This window comes from Schistocerca piceifrons, chromosome 1, assembly GCF_021461385.2.
Source record: "Schistocerca piceifrons isolate TAMUIC-IGC-003096 chromosome 1, iqSchPice1.1, whole genome shotgun sequence".
In the NCBI taxonomy this organism is placed as follows: Eukaryota; Metazoa; Arthropoda; class Insecta; order Orthoptera; family Acrididae; genus Schistocerca; species Schistocerca piceifrons.
Genome location: NC_060138.1, coordinates 436,007,898 through 436,034,714, shown reverse-complemented (window position 1 = coordinate 436,034,714; position 26,817 = coordinate 436,007,898).

Genomic DNA, 26,817 nt, shown 5'->3' with positions numbered 1-26,817 from the left:
GGGCTGTTCATGGACGACGTGACCCACCAATCACTCTGAGGGATCTAGCCGAATCGCCATTGAGGATTGGAGCAATCTGGACTAACAGTGCCTTCGTAAACTTATGGATTATATGCCACGACAAATACAGGTATGCATCAATGCATGAGGACGTGCTACTGGGTATTAGAGGTACCGGTGTGTACAGCAGTCTAGACCACCACCTCTGAAAGTCTAGCTATATGGTGGTACTACATGCAATGTGTGGTTTCCATGAGCAATAAAAAGTGCGGAAATTATGTTTCTGTTGACCTCTGTTCCAATTTTCCGTACATGTTCCGGAACTATCGGGACCGAGACGATGCAAAACATTTTTTGAAGTGTGTACTTAATCGCAGTCTTGGTAGACCGGACCTTTATGTATATAGCTAAAATTTTATTCAAATGCTAAGATTTCGGCAATGCAAACAAAAAGCTTCAAATTCTTTGCAGTCGGAAACTACTGCCGTCTGTTTACACCCTTTTTTGTCAGAAACGGGTAGAAATATGGAATTGAAATGTAGTAAAATGCTAAGGTCTACAGCCTCTTGGCAGTGCTAATAAGTTAAGCTTCTAAGTAAATGCATCAAAAGGTACTGCTATACATGTACATATTTGGATACTCGCAAACACGCTCATAAAATTTATAGATGTATACCTGTGTAGAGGTCGAGCTTTTCGGTGTAGCAGTGAAGCACGTGTCTCAAAACAGAAAGGTCGCGGGATCAAATTTCGGTAAGGCAACAGATTTTTCATTCTTCATTTTAACCTATCTCCTCCTCTCAACGATGTGAGGAGTCGCCAGCAACAATAAAGGGTTTCGCATTCCACGTTTAACTGTATGTCGCCTTTTCCCCGTTTGATTCTAGGGTAAGTCAGAGATACACAAGAACCAGAACTAAAGCCCGTTAGGAATTCTTGCAACAGGTTACTTAGCCACACGAAGTTTTTGCTATTATCTATGTACGTAATACTTTTCTGATTTACTTTACATTTCATGGCTTGCTTCTACTACACGCTCACATTCGTTCTTGTGCAGGTGATATCAGCGTATGAGGGGACTCAAAAATAGCCGGAATTTCTTATGAAAAAGCATGTACTCTATTTCTCAAGGAAAACTATGCTTTACCTACGGGTTTTTTGGACCATGGCATACGTAATTCTGATGTCTCACGCGCTGGTTACCTGCATCATGCTGGGTCAGGTTTGAAGGTGGCAGGAGTGACGGTGGGATGCTTCGTCAGTATTCGTAACCCTCTCAAACCCCGCACCCCCCACCCCCCCAAAAACACGCACGTGCATACACACACACACACACACACACACACACAGACACAGACACACACACACACACACACACACACACACACACACACACACAGAGAGAGAGAGAGAGAGAGAGACTCTGGTGTACCTATTACAGCCAAAGTACTTTTCTTTGTATGCACTTGATGTAAGGCACAACGGACAATCAAATCATCACACTGTTTCTCCCGTATTTAAATTCTTTGTATTACTGTACTACAACCGTACAAAACACATACGGCCAAAATAATATGATAACTGAAAGTTCCAAACAAATAAATAGTCATTAAAACCTCGAATAATATTCCAAAATCAGAAGCTGACAATGTTTGTCTCATAACCTGACCCTGGGTATCAACCAGTGGAAGAGCACAGTTATTTCCATTAGGGGAAATATCTGATTTCGTAGTTGATGCCAATTGGTAGGGCCCATGATCTCTTTTGCTATAATAAATAAACAAACACCCTCTGGATCTTCTCTTTTATGACAGGCCACAAATTATGGTTGTTATCTATACATATATTTAAGTTGGTATTCAACCCTCATGCAACGAGTCCTGTTCGCATTTGTGTGGTCCCTTTTACATTTAATGTCTTGCTTCTACTACACACTGGCATTCGTTCTTGTGCAGATGATGTTATCTGTATATGAGGGGCAGCAATAATCCGGAATCTCTTTAGATAATGCATGTACGTTTTTTTCAAAAATAACAGTACTGCACCTAATAGTTCCCTGGACCACCGTATACGTACTCCTGATGTCTCACGCCGCGATTACCTACTTGTTGTTGTTGTTGTGGCCTTCAGTCCAGAGACTGGTTTGATGCAGCTCTCCATGCTACTGTATCCTGAGCAAGCTTCTTCATCTCCCAGTACCTACTGCAACCTACATCCTTTTGAATCTGTTTAGTGTATTCATCTCATGGTACCCATCCACGATTTTTACTCTTCATGTAGCCCTCCAGTACTAAAATGGTGATCCCTTGATGCCTCAGAATATGCCGTACCAACCTATCCCCTCTTCTACTCAAGTTGTGTCATAAATTTCTCTACTCACCAGTTCTATTCAAACCCCTTCGTTAGTTATGTGATCTACCCATCTAATCTTCAGCATTCTTCTGTAGCACCACATTTCGAAAGCTTCTATTCTCTTCTTGTCTAAACTGTTCATCGTCCACATTTCACTTCCATACATGGCCACACTCTATAAAAACACTTTCATAAACGACTTCCTGACACTTAAATCTATTTATTACAGAATAATTGATGTTAAATCTATTTTTTGTAGTATGAATATTTTTCAGTCATTCCATATTGACGATCCCCTAGTTTCTACTGCTTGACATTCCGTGATAGCCACTAGAAAACTAATACAAATCACTAAATAGTAGTTGACATCTCCTTTTTAACCTCAACACTTTCTATGAAAGTTTGAACGTTCACTGAAAAGCAGTATTAAATTCGTGAGTTAAAACTACTCTTCAGTATGTCGATCCTTTTTGATATTTCATGTGAAAGCGTAACTTAGTAATATTAGCAGGAGGCGACATTTTTTTTTTACTGTACCATAAAGTTAATACCCTAGCATCGGTGTCATCATAATGTGTGGCTGACCTTGAAAAGTATTTGAACCTGTACTGAATTTAGTTAATGAAACTACTGTTAAGTATCATAGAAGCAGTCTTGTTTCTGTGTAAGACTTTTCTACTTCACCATTTGTGTGTCTGACGCTTCTTCAGGTTTTATCCAATGTATATAACGTTCGCCTCCGCAATCGATGCCAACGAGGGGCATAATTTTTATTAACGTCTTCCAGTCAACATTATCGAAAGGCTTTCATATTTTAAAGTAATACACAATGGTTTTCTTTGTGTCCATCATTTTGTATGATAATGTACTCTCTTTAAGCAGTACGTAGCTCTCACACTCTCATCAAATTTTTTGCTTCTCATGAGTGGTTGTTCTCAAAGACGGTACTCATCACAGTTGATACCTGCTCTCTATCTCTCTCCCCACGCGCACACAAATACACAGTCACACACACAGATGATAAATTATTCGTTTCGAACACTTAACGGAAACTCTGTACGCCGTAAGCATTGTCCTTATCAATAGCTTCATAAGTTTAAAACGTACACCGATAGCAAAAGTATGTTGAATTTTTGAAGAAGGAAACTGTCATGATTCAAAGTAACAATTATTCTTCATTCACCCAGGATCGGAAGCAAAGGTGGATTAAATAAAGACTTTACATGCGCCTGGGCAATGGGGTACAGTTATCATTTACGATGGCATCTCCCTTACTTCCCTATCTTTACTCCGAAGACAGTCTCCAAATGTGTACTTTCCATATAGAATGTAAATTCAGCGTGCATGATATGAGCAAGTTTCATATATCTGCAACTGATCTCGCTCCTAATATGAATAATGAACGTTTTCTGTCAGCATATATATCCATACATACCGGCTACGATACAGCATCTAGGCTTACAACTTTCTCAGATAAAATTACTATTAATTTAAGAAAAATTTCATAGCACTGATACACGTTCTAACTTTGTTTCTAGGTTCACAACACTGACTATATCTATGTAGAGTCATGGTCGAAGACATATCGCTCATACAGAAGTGCTGCTTGACATATAGTAAAGGACAAATATTATAAATGGCTACTAGGAAAGAAAATATTCAATTTCAAGGGATATTAAAATCAAAATTAACTTTCCAACTTTGATATCTCATGTACATGAACATGCAGTAATTTGTTAATATAGTACAATCGTAATTACATGATCTCAAGATGGTCGAAGTGACTACCAAATGCAGAAAAATAATTGTACTTTTTAGAGTTAATGAATATTTTATTTTCATGATATCGTCTATTATGTCTCTTTCAAATTGCTGACCGCCTTTGTATCACTATTTGGAGGAACTCAGCGTTCATGGTACGTTGTATCTACTCATTTCGCAGCTACTGAATAATTTCATCTTTCCTTTTAGTCAAATTATGTGCCGTATCATCAACAACTGGACAACAATAACAAACACTGTTGGTCCTACGAGATTGGCCATAATTAATGTTGTCCATCAGTTTGTACAGACTTTTTGGCATTGACTCTAGTTTCACACAACCACATTAATTTACAGTAGTTCACAGCCATCATCAACAATGATAGAAAGTTCTGCCCTGTTCCAATATTTTTCTGTAATAGGCGCAATGAAGCTTTTTTTTAACATCATATTTCCGAAAGGGCGTGGATCGTTTAGGAATGATTATGTGTTAGTTTTTCTTATAATACTTAGGTACATAAATGACAATGCAACGAAAATTTCTAAAAATCGGCCAAAACTATCCCCAGTCTGTTACGGACCTCTTTACATTAAAGCCGACATAAAATCAATTAAATGCCTTCTGGATGTTATAAATGTTCTTGCTATCCTACTCGTTTCCTGACTTGTTTATTGTCTACTCGATCTGTGATCCTCTGGAAGGAAAGAATACAATATCTAGCTGTAATTGCTATTTAAAAGCTTCTTGACTGCACTCTTATTTATTTCAGTGTGCTTTAAACCTTATGCTTAGCAAATAACATGTACTTAGCAAGTTGCTTTTAATTTTTGCTATTGCACATTTACCAATAATCTCTACCCCTATGGAGAGTTTATTGAACTTAACATTCAAGATATTTACATAACATTTAGTTTAATTTTGGAAATAAGTTCGCTTTAAGTTATGGGCCCAACCAAAAATTCATAAAGCTAATATTCCTCTCAGACCCATTATTGGGATTGCTATGAACCATACAGGTCTCCAACTTATGAGAAAGCTACATTTAGTTTTACAAAACCAAACTTCAAACCTGCTTTTTGACGAAAAATTGTTTGAAGCAGTTCAAGACATCAAAACATATTTCCCTAGACATAGTAAACTTATACAGCAGCATACCATCAAAGAATCAACAGACATAATTAAATATAATTTATTAAAATATTATACTATGCCCACAGCTAACTAATAGATTTAAGCCGGCCGAAGTGGCCGTGCGGTTCTGGCGCTGCAGTCTGGAACCGCGAGACCGCTACGGTCGCAGGTTCGAATCATGCCTCGGGCATGGATGTGTGTGATGTCCTTAGGTTAGTTAGGTTTAACTAGTTCTAAGTTCTAGGGGACTAATGACCTCAAAAGTTGCGTCCCATAGTGCTCAGAGCCATTTGAACCATTTTAATAGATTTAATAGGTCTTCTTTCGTCCCACAACTATTTCACATTTAGTATTAAAATGTATAATGGGGATGCAGGTCTAATAACAGATAGTCCGCTCAGTAGGACCATTGAAGAAACTTTCGTTACAAAAACCTGCGACATTGTCGCGAATAAAACAGTGACCCGAATACAGAATAAATTACCCTTACTTTACGTCTATGGTCATATACTTTTTGTCAACAGATTGCCGGTTCCGCAGCCATAGTGGGTTAGTAGCGTTTAACATTTGTCGGTGTAATCTGTTGGCAAAAAATTTATGGCCACAGACGTCAAGTAAAGGAAATTTTCGTTAATCAACTCGACAAAAAAATTCTCAGCAACAGAGACGCCATCCAGAAAATTGTGCACTACTGGAGGTATGTAGATGACAATTCATGGTGCGTAAAGAATTAGAATATGAAACAGGAACTCTGTTAAGTAAAGCAATAAATTGCACAAAACTATCCACATCACCATAGAATACTAGAAAGTAAACGAAGTGTAAGATTTAGGCAGTAACCAACAAAAACCAGATCCTTAACATCAACGAACACAGAAAACCAGCACAGACAGCGTCATTAACAGTTCCTCCATATATCCCACCTCATATAAACAAGCTGCTTTCAGACCGCCTTTAAAAAGACCTCAGAAGTTTCCAATTATTGCTGCCAACTATGAGACATAAATAAAGAAAATCAAACACACCACTTATAACAGTGACTATCACGAAAATAAAATAGATGCACTTTGACAACACATGCGAAAAAAAGAAAGCTCACAAACTGACACGCCCATGACCCAAAAAAAAAAAAAATCGAAGCATAATACTATACCTCATTTAGGAGTAATTTCAGACAAAGTAACCGAAGTTTTCATACACGATTGTCGGGTTTAAGTTTGTCACCACCGACAAATTAAGGGAAAAATTCAGGAAATCAGGAATTCATGTAGTTACAAGCAACCAATATTACAAACGGCAAAATGGACAGAAATTTCAATGCCCATTTCAAGGAGCACATTGTTTACTTACGACGAGATAAAGCTGACAAGTCAGCTATAGCGAAACATATAAACGGTACAGTACACAATATTTCAGTATGCAACATTCTTAAAGCACAGCGTATTTTAGAAGGGAGCCGGAGATATTGATTCTATGTCCAAAAGAGATCAGACCATTGTCTTTGAAATTCTTTTAAATTTCTATACTGTCATTTTCGATAAAAATAGCCAGTCACTCATTTTGTAATATATTTCGCCGACCAACATCGGTGTTGCGACAGCTTGACAAGCAGAAGATATGGCAAGTGACTAACATTACTAGGTACGACATATCGATAGTCAAACCAAACCAAAATTTGTTTTGACCGCTACCTTGTTTTCTGTACTGTTGAGCGGTTCGTGATAAAGGGCTAGTAAATTTAAACTGCCTTAGGACCGGAGATACCTGAATACAGCACAAGAAGACAGACCAGTCAAATGAAATAAAGTGAATGATACTTTTAAAAAATTTTCACATGAACATCTGACCGTGATATAAAGAAACTTCGCCTGTTTATTCACACGACCAGCAAAGCACATGCCAAGACCGTACAAGAAAACTTTAATATCTATGCACACCTGCGTTGAATCTCTGATCTCCCACAATAGCCTGATAATGAGATCTAACCTAGAACTAGGTTGCTATAGGTATTTAAATAATTGAAGTAATCAGAAAATTAGGAGGCTGGAAGCGGTATTTTTAAAACTTACTCATAAAGATAAATTTGTTAACTTCGAATACAAATTAGGAAGTCTTTTCTTAAAAATACTAGCATGGAGGGTCGTTATATACGGAAGTGAAATATAGACTTAAGCAGCCCAGATAAGAAGAGATAGAAGGATAAGAAATGTGGTGCGATAGTAGAATGCTGAAGATTACATGGGTACTTCGAACAACTAATGAGGACGTTCTAAATCGAACTGGGGCAAATAAAATTTATGGCACGACTTGGCTAAAAGAAGGTATCCACTGGTAAGACAGAACTTGTGGCAACAAGGAACTGTTAGTTTGGTAATGGAAGCAAACAAGTTAAGTAACGCTGCTGATGTAAACTTAATTAGAAATGAAGAATTTGGAGGAATCACTAGAACAGTTAGAGAGAGACGAAATGTTGAATACAGCAAGCTGATTCAAAAGGATATACGTTACGGTAGTTAATCTGAGATGAAGAGCCCTTCGCAGGATGCATTAGCATAGTTAACTGCAACAAACCACTCTTAAGAGTGAAGACCACAGCGACAATTTCTAAGAACGAGGTGAGAAAGCGCAAATGCTGTGAGAGTGACTGATAATAATCGCACTATCAGTAATGAAATCAACAGCAAATCATTGTGAACAGTGAAAACAAAATATACAACTAGAATAAACTGATATTATACACATTAACCGCAAAATGAGAATCAGTTAAGTAACGCTGCGGGTATAAAATTAATAATAAATGAAGAATTAGGAAGAATCGTAAGAATGCTCTCAATGATAGTTAAATTCCATTAATATTTTTTTCCATTTTGCTAGCAATTTAGTACATATTCTTTAAAATGGGCGCGCATGGAAGCTATTTCAGCAACTAATTAGATTGCGTAATAACTAAGCTCGTTTTAGTCTGTGTTCTCTGAACGATACGTTGCCGAAAAGAGAGCGGTAAAATTATGAATAGCACAGAACTACGAGTATCTGTAATCAGGATTTTACTTGGAGTGAACTTACGACGTGAACTAAAAACGTAATTGCTTTATTAACTGAGCTACGTGGGCACAGAGCAAACACTGTTTACAGCTAAACGAGCGCCATAATATAGCTGTACGTTCATCGAAGGAAGCGTCGTTTCATATGAACTTGCATCTGCATATACCCCGGTAATTAAGAGGCAATAAGCTGCTTACGTGAACCATAATGCTCTTTCGTCGTTCTATAGCTGAATGTTGCCATACATGGGTAATGGAGCCATATAATCCTGTCATGATACACCATGTAAAGCATTTCCCGAGGGCGTCCAAATAATCCAATTGCCTTTAACGTACCACGTTCTGCCACGGGAAGATTATGAGTAAAAAAACGCGAAGGTGGACGATTTTATTTACATTCAACGATTTTATTTATTGTCTTGCTTTACTGCTATCACTCTCGAACATGAAATACGAGTGTGTTTACAATGTTCTCTCTTTTATTGAAACTGTGAAACTGTACAACTCATAGAGAAGCCAATGGCGATTAGTTAGTTATAGGTTGACAACGTTAAACAAAATAATTTTTCGGTTCTAAATTGATCACCTACTTAATTTTTTTGGAAATTAAAAAGAAATTCATATGGCAATAAAACATAGATCACTTCTGCGTTGATGACGTTACCGTGATCACTTCCGCATTGTAGCTGTTAACTAAAATAAAACTCATTGCAATAGCCTCCTTCAGATCACAATTCGCAAACGACGAAGTTTGTCGTAACGTTTTCGTTTCATATAAGGTATACATCGGGTAGACAGTGCTGACAATCGAAGAAAGATGCAAGGAACAAGAAAGTAACACAGAACTTAACCAAGAAAAACTGGTTGTATAAAAAAAAAGTACTTTTACCAGCATTTCAAGGCTGAAACCGCTTTATTGGCTTTGTGTTGTAAAGATCTATGGCCACAGTTCGCGCTTAAAGACAATAAATGTCTTTTATCATGAATTTAGACTCACTATCCTTTGTTAATGATGGACATAGAATCAGACTTCATCCCCTCACGCAAACTTCCATGAGGGTAGTGAGTTCTAGCAATGCAGATGAAATTAATTACTTAGATTCTTATAAAATTCCTCCACTCACCAAATTGCACTCTTAGGCACGTGTGACGACCGAAGTTTGTTTTATGCATAAAACCAATAGAGGGTTTGCTGAGACAGGTGCAGATACCTTCCTTATCAACTTGACTCGCGCAAGATCGTTTATACGCAGACAACCTGGTAAGTACGTGCATTAATTATCGACCTCAGTTTGTATGGTATTTCCGCCTAGGGCAATCATCTTCTTAGAATAACGAACATAAGTAAATAATGTCTTAAACCTTCCTATCTTACTGGAACAGATGAGCTAATAATATCCCTACGACGTATCTTAGTTTTAAATTAGGCAAGCTTACATTTATAGTACTTGTAGATTTACCAAAAGGTTTTCGCAGTACTGACTGGAGAGCACTCTCTGAAATTCTGATAGTCATTTAACTCTTTTGATGCGACCCGCCACGACTTCTTCTCCGGTGCCAACCTCTTCGTGCCACAGTAGAATATGTATACAATGACCGGCCTCAGGCATTTGTCTTTGCCTAGAGTTTTCCCGTCTATAGCTCCCTCTAGTTCCATGTAAGTTATATCCTGACGTCTTAACAGGAATCCCATCATCTTGTTCCATTTTTGTCGTTCCTTTCTGCATATTTCTATCAGCGCCGATTCTGCGGAAAACTTCTTTTCTTATCTTATCAGTCCACCCAATTTTCAGCATTCTTCTGTAGCACCACTCCACGAACGCTGCGATTTTCTTCTTCCAACGTCATCTCCACAATCCACAATTCACTTCCGTAAAACACTGTACGCCAGACTAAATTCTTTGAAATTTTTTTCTCAAATTAAGGCCAATGTTTGATACAAGTTTTCTTTGGGCCAAGAATGCCCTCTATTCCTGTACTAATCTGATTCGTGAGTCACCCGCTATTTTTATTCCAAGGTAGCAGAATTCCTTCACTTCGCGTACCATATGGTCTCCAATGGAAAATGAACAAGGTGAACGTTGTGATTACTTGATTCCTTAAAATAAATGACATTGGAATCCTACTGCAGACAAATTCCTTACGCATGTCCGTATTCGTTTAGTTCGTAATTTTATGTACGACTATATGAGGCAAAGAATTGCCTGTTTGATGCTCCTAAAGGGCACACGGCAAATTCCGCCTATGACCCATACTGACATTCCTTAGTTCTGTAAAAATATTGCCAGAAAAACTATCCCAGAATGATCAACACAGTCGCGTAAGGCGACGATGCACTCATTTAAACACTTCAGGGTGAGCTTTGATCGACTTTTGTGCTACGTGGTGTGCTCAACAACAAAGGATAGGGACTAAGACACGAGCATATACATGAATCCTTTGAGACCCTCTGGCAACGATTGTATACCTTAACCCTTACTGTGTCTTAGGTGGAACACAATAATTTTTGCAAGTGCTGCCAACTACTGGGCATCACTATGAAAATATTAGCAAGTCAGTAAAGCATTGCACAGTAGCTTGTGACCATCAGAATACACGGATGTTATTGGTTCGCTGTATTCCACTGTATAATTGAATATTGTTATTCTTCTTTTGCATGTTAATTATTGAGCGATCATTTTACTAATTACTACAATATATTTATAACAAAAGAGCATATTTCGAAATTGATTATTTTAGTTCATAAAATCAAGCAAAGTCCAAAATACTTTTTGGAAACGGGTACATATTTTTATATAAATCTTACACCTGTTGTTGGTCTAGTCTTCAGTCATGATGCAGCTCTCCACGGTACTCTATCCCGCGCAAGCCTCTTCATCTCCGAGTAAATACTGCGACCTACATCCTTTTGAATCTGCTGACTGTATTCATATCCTGGTCTTTCTCTTCGACTTTAATCCTCCACGCTTCCTTCCCAAAGTAAATCGGTGATCACTTGATGCTTCAGAATGTGTCGTGGCGACCGATCCCTTCATCTAGTTAGGTCGTACCACTAATTTCTCACCTTCCCAATTCTACTCAGAACCACCTCGTTAGTTACGGGATCTACCCATTTGCATCTAAAATATTTAAAAAATCGCCTAAATGCATTACCACACAATAAAGGAATTTTCCTTCCTCCAGAAAAATTCACGCCTGAACGGATTCAGAAATAACGAATATTGATGGAAAAGGTTTTAAATCTCTTCAGACATATTCGTATTTAAATTAAAAAAAAACAGGGTAAAGCATGAAACACTAAGTACACTGATTTTTAAATGCACTGGGAACACTCACCCATAGACTACGACTATCTCATTAAAACGCCCTACCCACAGAAAAATTTACTAAATATAACCGAAAGTATAAGAACGGAAATAATTAGCGAATCTTGGCCCAAAGTGAACATCCATTGAAAGTACCACAAGATGAAATAACTTCTCGAAGTCTAAATCCAAACAATGCCAGGAATGCCAACGACAATGCATGCCATACTTGAGAGATGACCACCAGAAAAGTGGCCGGTGGGTCGGCAGATTCGGCCGGTCTGTTTCTCTAGGAAGGGGATAGCCATTACCATTATCTACATTGCCAAATGCAGCGCAGTATGGACCCAAGCAAGGTAACTTCTCTGACGTGTCCTGTGTTCTCCGTTACCTCTGTGACTGCCAAACTACTGCAAGGTTTGTACTGCTCGTGCAGGATCGAGTTCAGTCTAGGTCAAGGCTCAATTTCAAAAACAAACATGTTCGTCCATCCACATATTCAGAAAGATTTACATGATGGAAAGTGGATTAAGAGGTACAAATGGGTGACAGATAAAAGTATTATACCAATCATCTCTCCTCCGGAGGCCCCTCATAACAGTAAAGGAATGAGATTCAGTGTGGTTCACGTATAACTCACTTGGAGAAGCCCAACAAAAGTTCGTATGAAACGGAACTGACAGTACCGTTTCACCTATATTTCTCCAGATCTATAACTGATTATCCCCGTACGCGGAATCTACCAGCTTTCGCCATTCATTTTCCAGTAATATACGTCTTTAACATTCAACCATGACTCACTAAACTCATGTTTCAGTAATATGCAGATAAGTCACCACCTGTCTTTTTAAGAAATGGAATTATTGCATTCCCCTTTGAAGTTCTGAAGCCCTTCGGTGTCTACGCGTCCTTATAACGTACATAACCTTATGTCATGTTTTTTAAAGCAAGTATTAACAATAGTTAATCAGCGTTCTGTGCAAAGTTCTGGCAGTTGCTTCAATTCTGCAAGTCTCCTTCCTCTTTCATTCATCTTCCTGTGTCCCTGTTCTGCTGTTAATTTTCAATGTCTTTATAATGTTGAATAAAAATTTTCACCAATGGCGGTCTAAGACTTCCGGCAGAAGAAGTCACCGACGTTCTTCCAACGGCCTATTCAAAGAGGGTGGAGGAGAGGATACAGATTCGTGGCACTCTCTTTTTCTTGGGTTGGGAAACTGCCCTAAATGGCAGGAAAAGCAGCAATGTTGAAAGGCATGAAGATGCCTTAGGCAATGAACATCACTATATTAAAGACACGTAATATGTATCCACAGAACATGTGAAGTGTAGAAGATGAAATTTCATGATCATCTGTCGGTTGGTAAAATATTTCGCATTAGCCGCCCATTCGGATCTGTGGGAGGGGACAACCAAGGGGTATGTGATCGTGAGAAAAGCATGGGATAACCAACGAAGACATAATATTTCACGAGTCAGTGTACTGAATGACAGAAGTTTGAAGGTAGTGGGAAAGCTAGAAAATCTGAAAAGATAAATGCAAAAGGCGCAGTCTAGATACAGGATGAGTGAGTGAAATTAAAGGGAATGAATATAAGGATTTGTGGTCAAACTGTTTTAAAGTAATATCAACAGCAGTAAATAGTAGTGTAAAGGGAGAATATTCGTAATAAATTGAAAAATAGGACAGACAGTGAGCTGCTCTGAACAGTTCAGTGATAGGGGTGCTCACATCATATTGGACAGCAAACCAGCGCCGACAATGATAGTTCAGGTATGCATAACGACGTAACAAGCAGAAACTGAAGAGACAGACAACTTGTATGAGGACACTGAATGGGTAATTCAGTATGTAAAATGAGATAAAAATCTAATAATCATAGGCGTTTCGAACACTGTTATAGGCGAAAGAACAGAAGAAAAGATTATGCGAAAAGTAAACAGTATAAATGAGAAACGAGAATAGTTGAGTTTCACAAAGAATTTGTGATTTTATTAGCGAATACTCTGTTCAAGAACTACAAGAGGAGGAAATATACTTTGAAAATGTCCAGAGACACGAGAAAATTCTAGATGAATTACATCATCCAAAATCAGATACCGATAGTAAGGTGTACGCAGGAGCAGATATAGACTCTGATTATAATTTGGTAATGATGGAGAGTAGAGTAAAGTTTGAGAGAATCGTACGTAAGTGTCAGTGTAGAAGGAAGAGAAATACTGAAGTAGTGATGAAAGATGAGATGCGTTTGACGTTTGCTAAAATCGTGAATACTGCGATAAGGATTATCACAGTAGGTATTTCCGCTGAAAAGGAGTGCACTTCTCCAAAAAGGGCCATCATTGATTTTAAACAATCAGGAAGGTAACTACAAAGAAACATTAAGTGACGGTAGAACTACTGCAATTGATCCAGGAAGGGAGAAAGTGTAAAACTGTTCAATGAAAGCCAGGAATACAGCAATACATATGACTTAGGAAGGACATAAACTGGAAGTATCGGGTAGCCAAGGCTAAACGGATAAAGGAAAAATTTGAAGAAAAAGAATTGATAGTCGAAAGGACTGCCCCAACATAAAGTTAAATCAAAACAGATTCTTTTCAAATTAAAAACAAGGGGGTAACATTATAACTGAAATCATAGTTCCACTGTTTAACTAAGAGAAAAGAGCGGATAGGTGGGAAAGGTTCATTGAAGGACTCCATGAGGGGAAGTACTCGCTTGAGGATAGAAGAAGAATCTGAAGTGGATGAGGAACACATATAGTACCCAGTATCATATAGTACCCAGTATTAGAATCAGAGTTTAAAACAGGGGAAACATGTTGTCAGATAAAGCAGAATGGGAACACTACATTCCAAAGGAATTTCTAAGGTCACTGGGGGGGAGAGAATGGTAACCGAACTACTGTTTAAGTCAGTTCAAATCAGCGCGTACAGTGAATGGAAATGGCGACGTACCGTCGTCGGACTGTGAGAATAACATCAGCCACAATGTTTCTAAGATTGCAAGGGCAGACCGGTGTGAAAACTACTGCACAGTCAGCTTAGCGTCTCATGCATCCAAGCTGCTAACAAGAATGATATTTAGAAAAATGGATGAGAAAATTACATATCTATTACATAATGATTACTTTGGCGTTAAGAAAGGTAAAGGCTTCAGAGACGGAGGCCTGACTTTGCAAGAGAAAAAAAAATCAAGATACGCTCATAGGATCTGTCGATCTAGAAAATGCGTTCTACAGTGTGAATCGTCCAATACGTTCGAAATTCTGAGACAAACTGGTGTAAACTACAGCGAAAATAGGTGATATACAATATGCACAAGAACCAAGACAGAACAGTAAGATTGGGAGACCAAGAACGAAGTGTTTAATTATAAGGGGTGAAAGACAGGGATGCAAAAGAATGGATCCGCAGAATTACGGTTTAATATACCTCTCATCTCTTTGCTGCAGAATCCTTTCACATATTCTCCGAATATAGTAAATTTTCTTGAGAACGAGGAGCTTATGCCATGAATCTGCATACATTTGGAATGCATCGCTCGTGGGAAACTCATCTTGCCCTTTTCTCGCATGATATAGTGCAGACTATGGATAAAGAGTAACAGGCAGATTCCATATGTCCAGATTTCCCATAATCATCTGACACGCTGGCACGGTGTTAAAGAAGGTACGAACATATGGAACAGGTTCAGGGATATGTGAGTGGCTCGAAGACTTAGTAAGTTATAGAACCCAGTATCTTGACCGCAACGGCGAGTTTTCATCAAACACAAGGCTGTCGTCAGGAGTGGCCCAAGGAAGTGTGACAGGACCGCTGTTATTCAGGATATACATAAATAAATTGGCGGACAGACTGGGCAGCAATCGGCGGTTATTTGCTGATCATGCTGTAGTCTACGCTAAGGTGTCGCCGTCGAGTGACTGTAGGAGAATACAAGATGGCTTAGACAAAATTTCTAGTTGGTGTGATGAATGGCAGCTATCTCTAAAAGTGGAAAAATGTATGCTAATGCGGACGAGTAGGAAAAACAAACCCGTAATGCTCGGATACGGCATTTCTACAGTCCTGCCTGATACAGTCAAGTCGTTTGAGTATCTGGACGTAACGTTGCAATGCAGTATGAAATGGAACGAACATGTTAGGAAAGACGGATGGTCGCCTAAAGTTTATTGGGAGAATTTTAGGAAACTGTGGCCCTCCTGTAAAGGACACCGCACAGAGGTCACTAGTGCGACCGATTCTTGAGTACTGCTCGAGTGTTTGGGATCCGTACCAGGTCGGATTAAAGGAAGACATCGAAGCGATTCAGTGATGGGCTGCTAGGTTTGCTCTTGGTAGGTTCAAACGTCACGCATGTGTTACGGAGATGCTCTGGGACCTCAGATGCGAATCCCCGGAGGGAAGGCGACGTTGATTTCGAGGAACACTATTGAGAAAATTTAGAAAACCAGCTTTTGAAGATTACTGCAGAACATACATTGTTCGTAAGGAGCAAGAAAATAAGATACAAGAAACAGGGCTCTTAGGGAGGCAAATAGACAGTCGTTTACCCCTCGTTGGATTTGCGAGTGAAACAACGAAGGAAATGAGTAGTAGTGTTACGGAATTCCCACCTCCCGTGCCGTAACATGGATTGCGGAGTGTCGATGTAGATACAGATGCAGTCTTTCGCCTCTATTGTTAAGTCTGTACACCGAAGAAGCAATGAAGAGAAGAAGAGTTCTAGAGGGGGATTAAAACTTGGGTGGAGGATATCCATGAAAGATTCGGTGATGACTTTGCTGTCTTCAGTGAAAGTGAAAGAGAATTATTGGATTTCTTGAATGACATAAACAGTCTACGACTGAAGTACGTGGAGTGAGAGAGCGTTGGGAAAAGTCTAAAGTACTGAGAAGTAGCTGAAATGAGAATGAGGAGCTTACAATCGAAATGGGCTGCCACTAGGTAGGATTTCTGCTACCTATGCAGAAAAGTAACCCATGACGGGCGAAGCAGGCAAATAGGGAATTCCTGGCCTAGAGAAGACTAATGGTATCAAAGGCATGTCTTCAATCTGAGAAAGAAATTTCTGACATTGCACGTTTGGAACACAGTATTGAAGGTCAGTGAATCATTGACAGTGAGAAAACTGGAAAAGAAGGAAGTCGAAGCGTCTGAGACGTGGTGCTACCGAAGAATGTGGAAAATCAGGTGGACTGGTAAGATAAGAGATGAGGAGGTTTTCTGCAGAATCGGCGATAAGAGTAACTTATGGCGAACACTGGCATGAAGAAGGGACAGTGTGTAAAGCATCAGGGTTTAGCCTGCATGGTAGTTGATGGAATTGTGGAGGGAAAAATCTGTTGGGGAAAACAGAGACAGGAATACATCCAGCAAACAATTGAAGACGGATTGTGCCAATGGTACTAAAAAAACTAAGATTTTGGAGGAAGAAAGTAATTCGCTGTGAGCCGCGTCAAACCAGTGAGAAGACTGACGATTATAAAGATTCAGTATCTTCTCCCCGACCCAGAAAGCCAGTTTTTTCTCCTTGTGGCAACACCTTCCCCAGATATCCGACTGAGGTACTATTTTGCCTGTCAAATGTTTCACCCGAGAGGATGCCATCAGAATTAAACCATATTGTAGAGCTGCGTATTCTCAGGAGAAATTACGACTACAGTTTCTCATCGTTTTCAGCCGTACGCAGTACCAACATAACAAGGTCACGTTGGGTAATGTTAGAAAGTAAGATCACTCAGACATCGAGACTGTTGCCTCTATAACTATTAAAAAGGATGCTACACCTATTCAGGAATAATGTATTTATCTGACCTCTCCACATGTGCGCCTTTTGCGTAACTGAGCTTCGTCAGAGCTATCTGTATCATACATGCTCGGAATCTTATCCACCTCTGCAAGCTCCATACTGTACAAAATAGACGGAGTGGTCAGAAACTTGGAAGTGTGTTAACGGGTAGGTTGTTCTCAGAAATACTTGTTAAAAAAGGCTGATACTTTGCTCCTTTTCAGAGATAATTGGAACTGAATCCAACCAATCTGGCTGTTGCGCACGAAAATTTAAGCATCCAGCCGCCGACGTCGTCGCCAAACGTGTTCTTCGTTTGGTTTGCTGTAACCGAATGAGACAAATTAATTGGACATGGGACGGTAGTGAATTTCGAACCCGAGTCAAAGGTTGAGGTATCTCGTGCACAATCATCTACACTATGAGAACAACTGGCGCTAATGGTTATATCAGACGAAGTGAATATTCTTTCGACAAGACAGCTATAGGAAATGCGAAACTCAAACGTACAGGTATTCAATGCATGCCAAAGATAGCTTAATGTGACACATAAACGCGCAGAAAAGTTTACTTGAGAGTGTAGAGGGTCTCTGAATCAATATTTGAGAGTAACTAGTTGTGCATTTGTTCCATCTCTAAATGAGCTACAGCGGATCCGTGATTCAAGTAGCATTCAAAACGTACAGAGCTGGCGGCTGTGTAATGAAAGCCACGGAAGATATTGTCATGCTGTTGCCCACGGAGGAAGGAATGTTCCCTACGAGAGTGCTAAGGCCCCAGATTCGCTTCTAGAGGGCTCTGAACGCACACCCCTGTGACAACAGTGCGAGCACATGTACACTTCGACCGTCCTCTAGTCAGCAGCGCTGAAAACAGAGAAATGGAAGCTTCAAAAGAATAATAAATGTGACTGAGGTGGATCTGTTTACAGGGCTGCTATCACTGCAACAGCCCATCAGACAACGCACTTGGCCTCACCCCCTTCTCCGTTCAGCATTGCCAAACCTCTCTGCTACTGCGAGTAGCTGCTACTGTAGCGTGTTTGAGACGACGCTCGCGGCCGGTAACTTGAATACTTGTGGTCCGTTCCGCCGTGTGCTTTGTTTCTCTGTGGCGTGAGTTTATTTTTTCGCTACAGAATGTCTGAAGCTTGTAGTCGAAATGTGTAAGAAGGAGCGGGTACTACACGGAAATGTCAGCGACCTGTTTCTGTTTTGCCTGGTCAGACACGTGAGTTTGTATGCTTGGTGAGGCAATATTTGAGAAGAATAAAGACAATGGTGCCACAATAATACCTCTAAATAAGGTAGTCGGAAGAACTGCAGACGTTTTGAATTTACATAAAAACACCGTCCCCAAAGTTTGTAAGGAGAAACACTGTGCAGAAATGGAAGAACATAGTCATCCAACCGCGGACGCCCACAGAAATGAGGAGGACAGAACCATGAGTAGCAAACTTGCACTCTTTTCATCAAGATGTTGTTCGTCGACACGTGTGTGGATTTTACGAGAGAAAATAACATCCACCTGTAAAACAGCTGTGCATTAGTCTTCGTGAGGCAGAGTTATTCAGTGGCAACAAGACGTCTTTGTCAGGGATATCAGAACTCTCGGTTTTCGGCACAAAATAATTAATTGATTGTTAACTGTTATGGAGAAATGTAAAGTCGTAGCGTGGCGCTGTCAGTTTTTAAGAACATCAAAGTACAATTTGAAGACATTTTACGGCTCCAAGAAACCTGGATGAACGCCGGTCATTCCGTCGGAAAAGACTGGACAGATGACAGTATATGTGGAAGATTTGCTGTTACCGTGGGAAAGGGGCATTAATCATTGTCATGCATGGTAGAACTGCATCTGGTTTCGTACCTAACTGTCTTTTCGTATACAGATAGGGGAAAACAATCGACAATGAAGAAAAGATAAACCACGATACTCTCCTGAAGTTGTTCAAGGGGCAACTATCTGAAAACTCAAATCAGCCGTCTGTCATTGTAATGTATAATGCCCCATACCATTCATTTATTAAAGATAAAGCTCCAACGATGCAAACTAAATACGCCGACGTCGTTGAATGGTTGGAACGCCACAATGTGAAAATTCTGGACGATGGTCATAGAAATTGTGAAAAAGTAAGCCACAGCTTCAACAGTGTGTTGTGGACGTGGTACCTAATGAACATGGTCACAGGGTTTTCAAGTTTCCTCATTACCGCTGCCAATTCAACGCCATCGAAATGACGCAAGATTAAACATTACGTGGCAACCAATAACGAAAGATTCACTGTGGTGGGAATGAAAATACTGTAGAGGAAGCAGAGGCACATATAACGCCACAGAAGTGAAGTGATGTTGTACGCCACATAGGAACGGTTGTTAAGAAAGCATGACAAAGTGAAGTGAGTTCGGAAAGTAACACTGAAAATAATGCTATTTTTTGGGGAATTCCAGTGATTCTCCAACTTACCACAGCTCAGATAACGACAGTGTCAAGGAAGAAAGTGATTCTCAACAAAATAGCACTTACGTTTTCCCATAATTCGACTTCACTCTTGTGTTTGATATTTTTCACTGATTGCTGTGTACTGCATTCGTACAGTAAATCTCATCTCATTATTAAGGAATCCTCCTCTTCACAAGTATGACTTTCTACAGGCACACTACAGGATTGGTAATGACTGAAATAGTTTAGCCGGCCGAGGTGGCCGAGCGGTTCTAGGCGCTTCAGTCCGGAACCGAGGTTCGAATCCGGCCTCGGGCATGGATGTGTGTGATGTCCTTAGGTTAGTTAGGTTTAAGTAGTTCTAAGTTCTAGGGGACTGATGACCTCACAAGTTAAGTCCCATAGTACTCAGAGCCATTTTGAAACAGTTTATATTGATTCAAATGGCTCTGAACACTATGCGACTTAAAATCTGAGGTCATCAGTCCCCTAGAACTTAGAACTACTTAAACCTAACTAACTTAAGGACATCACACAAACCCATGCTGGAGGCAGGATTCGAACCTGCGACCGTAGCGTTCGCGCGGTTCCAGACTCAAGCGCCTAGAACCGCTCGGCCACGCCGGTCGGCACAGTTTATATTATTTTGATGTTGTTAGTTATTGTATTTAAATTAATGATTCGGATCCATTTTCACACCGCTCAGCAGTATCGGACAGGAAAGCTGAACTTGATTCTTTCTGATTATTGCGGAAAACAGTGCGTTTCCTGTCGCTGTTGTTGAGATATACACATAATACATTGTATCTGCAGGAGTGCTTTTGTTAAGGTAAAAGCACATTACAGTCTTATAAAGCGAACTCAATACTGCACATTAAAACGAGGCGTGAGAAGATATTCCAGTAAGGAACCACACTGCTGTTGAGCGCACACACACCGGTAAATGACAACATTGCCCCCTGCCACGCTCAACTGCGCTACGATGTCAAACAGTTTGTTATTCTGATGTGGGTATAGTGCGTCCGTAGCTGCTTGCTGCACATCCTCGTCAGACAGGAACTGTCGACCCTTCACGGCGTTTTTTAAGTAACCGAAGGTGCGATAATCGCATGGGGAAAGATCTGACTATAGGCGGTGTTCATTTGTCTTCTGCTTGAGTTGACCTAACTTCCGCGTTACAATATTCGCAATATGTGGACGGCTGTTATCAGAATCAGCAGCACACCTCTTGGTATGAAACTTGGCACGCCATTCTACGACAGCAGTTTTTGACCGAATTGCTGCCCTGTACACATCCTTTATTCTCCGATGGACATCTACCAATGTTTGTCCTTTGGCAGCCAAGAACAGGATAACAACATGATGGCCCTGTTTGGACACATTTGTTCATAAAGTCTCCATAGTCCACGTTTCCACATATACGGTACGTATGTCAGCAATGCGGAAGACCACCCTAAATCCTCGACTTGCTATACCTGCATCCGGCATCGCACTATGTTGCACATACAACCTCAGACGGAAACTTTAGGATCGCCCCTTATACATACATATATATATATATATATATATATATATATATATATATATATATATATATATATATATATATATGTATACGTATATGTATGTATGTGTGTGTGTGTGTGTGTATGTGTGTGCAAGTGAGACGCTAACATTGCACACGAAAAGTGATACGGAATGTTTACTGAAGGAAGACAGAAAAATCATGAGGAAAATTCTTGGCCAAAAGCTGACAGAAGAGGGATACAGATTATACTCTAGAAAAACTACAGAGATCGCCGCAGATGCCATAAAAACGTGCATGGACACATCATCTGGCTATCTCCAAAACGAATCAGTAAGAGAACTCTAACATACATACAAAGGGTTAAATCAACAATACCATGGATCACACAAGTCAGACTGGACCTAGAAGTAGCAAAGATCGATCCAGTTGAAACTGAAGACAGAAATTTATACAGGGACAAGATACACAAGTGTAATGTGAGGTCAGAGAATGACGTCTCAAAGAAACCAGGGACATGATAGACTAAAGGTAGATTTCATGGAGAAGATAATGAGAAAATCCTGGAAGATCAGAAAGAACACTCAAATGAGGCAGGATGCTTTGTGTGATACTAAATGATCTCGACGGAAATGATATTAATACTACCAGAAAGTACACCATATAGATCAGGGGTGCTTAACCTGTGACCCACGTACTGCATGCGGCTCAAAAGAAGTGTAATTGTGAGCATTTATCACCCGATCGGTAAAAACAAGTACCATAAAATTCTGTTCATGTAAAGCTGTGATGAAGCGAATACTATATTTTCAATCAAACTCCCACCATACCTCCAACCTACCTCCAACCGCCTGTATCCGTCTCTCCCTCTTTCTCTCCATTTCCCTCTCAATCAGTGCTAAATATTACTGCGTATGGTCCAAAAATATTCGTCCTTTTCCAACGTGACCCATGTAAGATAAATGTTTCTAGATGTAACTACACTCGGAAGCCAAAGACTGTAGGATGTTTTAGCATACGGGGACTCGAGCGTGCCGGCCGTGGTTACCGAGTGGTTCTAGGCGCTTCAGTCCGGAACCGCGCGACTGCTACGGTCACAGGTTCGAATCCTGCCTCGAGTATTGATGTATGTGATGTCCGTAGGTTTCAGTAGTTCTAAGTTCTACTGGACTGATGACCTCAGATGTTAAGTACCATAGTGCTCAGAGAGTAGAGTGTCTTTACACATTACTAGTGATTTATAACTCAGGTAAAAATAAACAACTTGAAAGGCTATGTTTAATGTACCGCTTTCATAATTATCATATCACTAAACTCACTGTATTCTGAAAAATGTGTCTTGTACGAAATGCGTTCTTTTTGTTCTGTGTCACTTTCTATTTTTCATTAATGAAATTAAGTTAATTATTTATCATTTTCATCTTTGGTAAGGATGTTATGCGAACGAAACGGACAAGAACGGTACGGATATCCACTCAGTATAGTTCTGCAACAAGATGGATAACTGTTCTCGTTTCTTCTGCTGCTTGGCCTTTTTCCGATTCTCTAGGGGTCAACATTTTTGTATGCGTCGTGGCAATGTTAACAAAAGGTGGTGCGACCGAATGCTCAGGAATCTTCTCTGACTACAGCATCCGTCCGACCCTGCCCCAACCCCTCCCCCTGCCAGCATCCCACTCACCTGGGTGGAATCATTGCACCTAATCTAGCTATATCTGTAGTAAATCGCGTGTTCAAATGAGAGAATATTTTCTAAAACTTACGTAGCGTGTATCTGAGCCGGACTTATGCACCTGCCCAGCACTTCCCTAGCTGTGGGAAACTGCCTAAAACCCAAACCTACATAACCCTTAATGGGATAGGTGAGTTCTATCCGTGGCTTGCTCGCCTTCTGGAATCCTGGAGGTGGCGCGTTAACGCAGTCAGCTACGTGGGCAGTTAGCGACAGGGATAGATGTTGCACAACACAACGTAGAATTGACTAGATTTTTAGGGAAAGGTCACTATTCTGATCATGAGAGGCTAACCTTTAGTTTTGTTAATAATCTGGCTTTAAGATGAAAAGCCAGACCATCTTGAGTTCTGAAAATGTATTAACATTACATAAAGGTTCATCTCTACATTGATTCATGAATTAATATGGATGGTCACTCCGTGACGCTGCGTAGAGTTCATACGTTTATTCAAAGGAACCCATGCATAGGAATGAGAACGGAAATAACGAACCTAAATTTTATTTACGTGCCATATAATGTAATAACGTGCTATGATGATTTATTATTCATGTGTTACTGGTAATACTTTAGCTGTGAAGATTCTTTTGACTGGAGAACAAAAAAGTTTTGAAAAGTAAATATCTGAATTAAGTCTCAAACTAATCCACATTACCCACATACGTAATGTGCTGTAGGAAGTTGTTAAGCGCTGTTACCGTTGCCACCTTTTTCTGGTCCTCAGTGAAATTATATTAAATGTTTTTTATTCCAGTGTTTGATCACAATATGAAGTGCTTCGACGATGTCTGGTTTCAGTCAGTAACGACCATCTTCACCATAACTGGTGGGGGCTGTACAAGATTTGTGACTTTAATTCTTACGATAAGAAATGTGATGGGCACCCATGTCACTCAGGACAGCTCATTAAAGACACTCCACACAATGCCGATCCTTTTCTAGTGATATTCCTTTTATACTAATACATAATCTGAAATGTGCATCTGCTATTGCGGTATGGTTAGTGAGTGGTGCTGACAAAAATGAAGTGTTACGTATCAGCAACATGAGTTTGTATGGGGCTGTTCTTGATACTCGTGTTAAAAAACCTTGTAATCTTGTGCAGTTTGTATTTGGACCGAGATCAGACATATTCCCAACGACAAAGGAGGTCAGTAAACTGATGTACCTGAATCAGTACTGAAAATACGTTTCGTTAAAGAGGCCTCGGCTGTATGATCTAGAAGAACCACCAGATACAAATTTTACAAAATGATTCTGAATTCTGGAAATATCTCTGACACTCTCTTTGCACAAAACGAAGAATTCTGTAATATTTATCTAATCTTGTAAAAAACCAGCGAACACGGAGAAATGGAATTTCGAGTCTATGATTGCTGCTCTATGAGACTGCGAGGTTACATCAGATGGTGGTTATTAATGTGTTGGGCCATGTGAAATAAATCTGAGGGTTCCTAATTGGACTGTAACAGAAAATGTTACCTGAGGATGAGAAAAACACGAACATACACACATATAAGAAAGGGAGAAGGGGGAGAGTCATAGACGCACCTGAAAATTAATTTTTCATGTAGGAAACCCCGTCATAGATTCAGGAAACTGAAACACATGTTAGGGGTTTCCGAAATATTCTGTTGTGAAATTTGGGTAAGTATTACTCGCCGGCAATGACACTTAGCCCGACGCGTGAGAATCTCGTTCGCCCCGAGATTGAATCGCAGCAGCCATTCGTCTCAATTAGCCGGGCGCTGCCAATGGCGAAGCAGCTCGCAGGTAGTGCACGGATCTAGGCGGCGCAGTTGTTTTTCATTAGCAACACGGCCCGGCAGAGGCACTACCGGTGGGTTGCACGCCGGAACATTGCCGCTGGTCACGCTTGGTGAATCCCCACGGTTCCGCGCAAAGCTTCTAGTACTAACTTTCCGAACCCACCGTATAAATTTCTGTATACAGGATGTTTAAAAGGACGACAAACCTCCAGGGGTGATGGATCACTCCAAGGGGAACAAGTCTTTCTGTAGACAACATGTTCCCCGCGCTTCCCGGCGAACTTACGCGCGTTTAATAATATTTTTTAATGCTCCTGAAAGGCGTCAAGGCGTATGTATTCCATATCATACGATTTTCACTAGTGCAACAATAATTTATGCTAGTAGGAAGTTCTGTATTATACTTTTTTCAGATTTGTTGGAAGAAATGAATATGTTACAAAGGCAGTCACGTGACACATATTTTGTAGCCACCCGTTTATGACGCGCACTTTCAGCTTGTTCTCATCTGTTGATATTCGTGCTACAGCAATAGAGAACCTGTAATGTACCTTTCCAACTGTAGAAAAGCTAGTGGATGATTGCTCGCAAAATTAAAGACCTATACCTCAAGAACAATGAAACCGTCGTACCTATTGATGGAAGTGGCACATACAATAAAATGCGCGCCGTGCACAATAAATAATTACCATCACTTCTGACAGCTAACAAGAGAATCAGCTCGCTAGCACCTCACAAGACATAAAATACGAAGAGTTATCTATTGCACATTAATCTTACCATGTAATTTAATGAAGATGAGTTACCCCTGGCAGACTTCCAACGTCTTGCCAGCGATCTGTCCCTATAATACATGGTGTATGGAGCTTTCTTCCTCGTAACTACGACAGATTCTGACTGATTCACGTTGTCTGGTGACTCTCTGCGCTGTAAGGATGAACAAGTTTTCATGGAATAAATGTTGGTCATGTCCAATGTCATACAGTAGCCACAAGCCGAATACCACACATTATTTTGCTATAGGAAATTCCTGATAGGCAGCTAGATGAACACTATATTTCTAACACCAAGCTTATTATGTGGAGACAACTGTGCAGTGTGGTGTAAACATCACAAAGTATCGAAGAATATGCCTAAAATTTTGATTTTTTAAAACCTTCCCTTTTCCCTCTTTTAGATTTTACAGGTAATTTCTCTAGTGGTTATGGGTATCTTACATAATATGTTGTAGTCTGAAACTAAAAGTTCTACGAATTTCAAACAATGTTCGTGGTCCACTTATGTATTTTCGTAAAGCGCGCTACGTAAACCAACAGATCTTCTGACGTTTACATCCATCCTCTGTAAATGACTCTGGAATGCATGGAAGGGGGTACTTACTACTGAACAACATACGTTATTTGCAATTACGATGCGAAGTCCCTTCTGACATGCTTGAGTTTTTGGGTTTTATCAGTCGTGCTCGGATAGATAAATGGTAAGGCAATCACTTCCGATAAACTTGGCTTCGGTAACGAGTCCAGCACAAATTTTCATTGTCGTCATGCCATTATACAGCTGATGGTAGGCCATATTCGCAACTGCGAGTACATTTCACGTACTAAGGTTTCTTCCCATTCCATTTCCGTATTGCGGAACTTGTGGTAGCCGACCGTTGTGGCCGAGCGGTTCTAGGCGCTTCAGTCCGGAACCGCGCAACCGCTACGGTCGCAGGTTCGAATCCTGCCTCAGGCATGGATGTGTGTAATGTCCTTAGGTTAGTTAGTTTTAAGTAGTTCTAAGTTCTAGGGGACTGATGACCACAGATGTTAAGTCCCATAGTGCTCGGTGCCATTTGAACCATTTTTTGGAACTTGCGGTGTATTCTCTAAAGTGCCTGTACTCACAGTTATAATTTCAGTGTCATCCTCACAGTCACGACGGGAGAGTTATAGAAGACATTGTAACATATTACTAA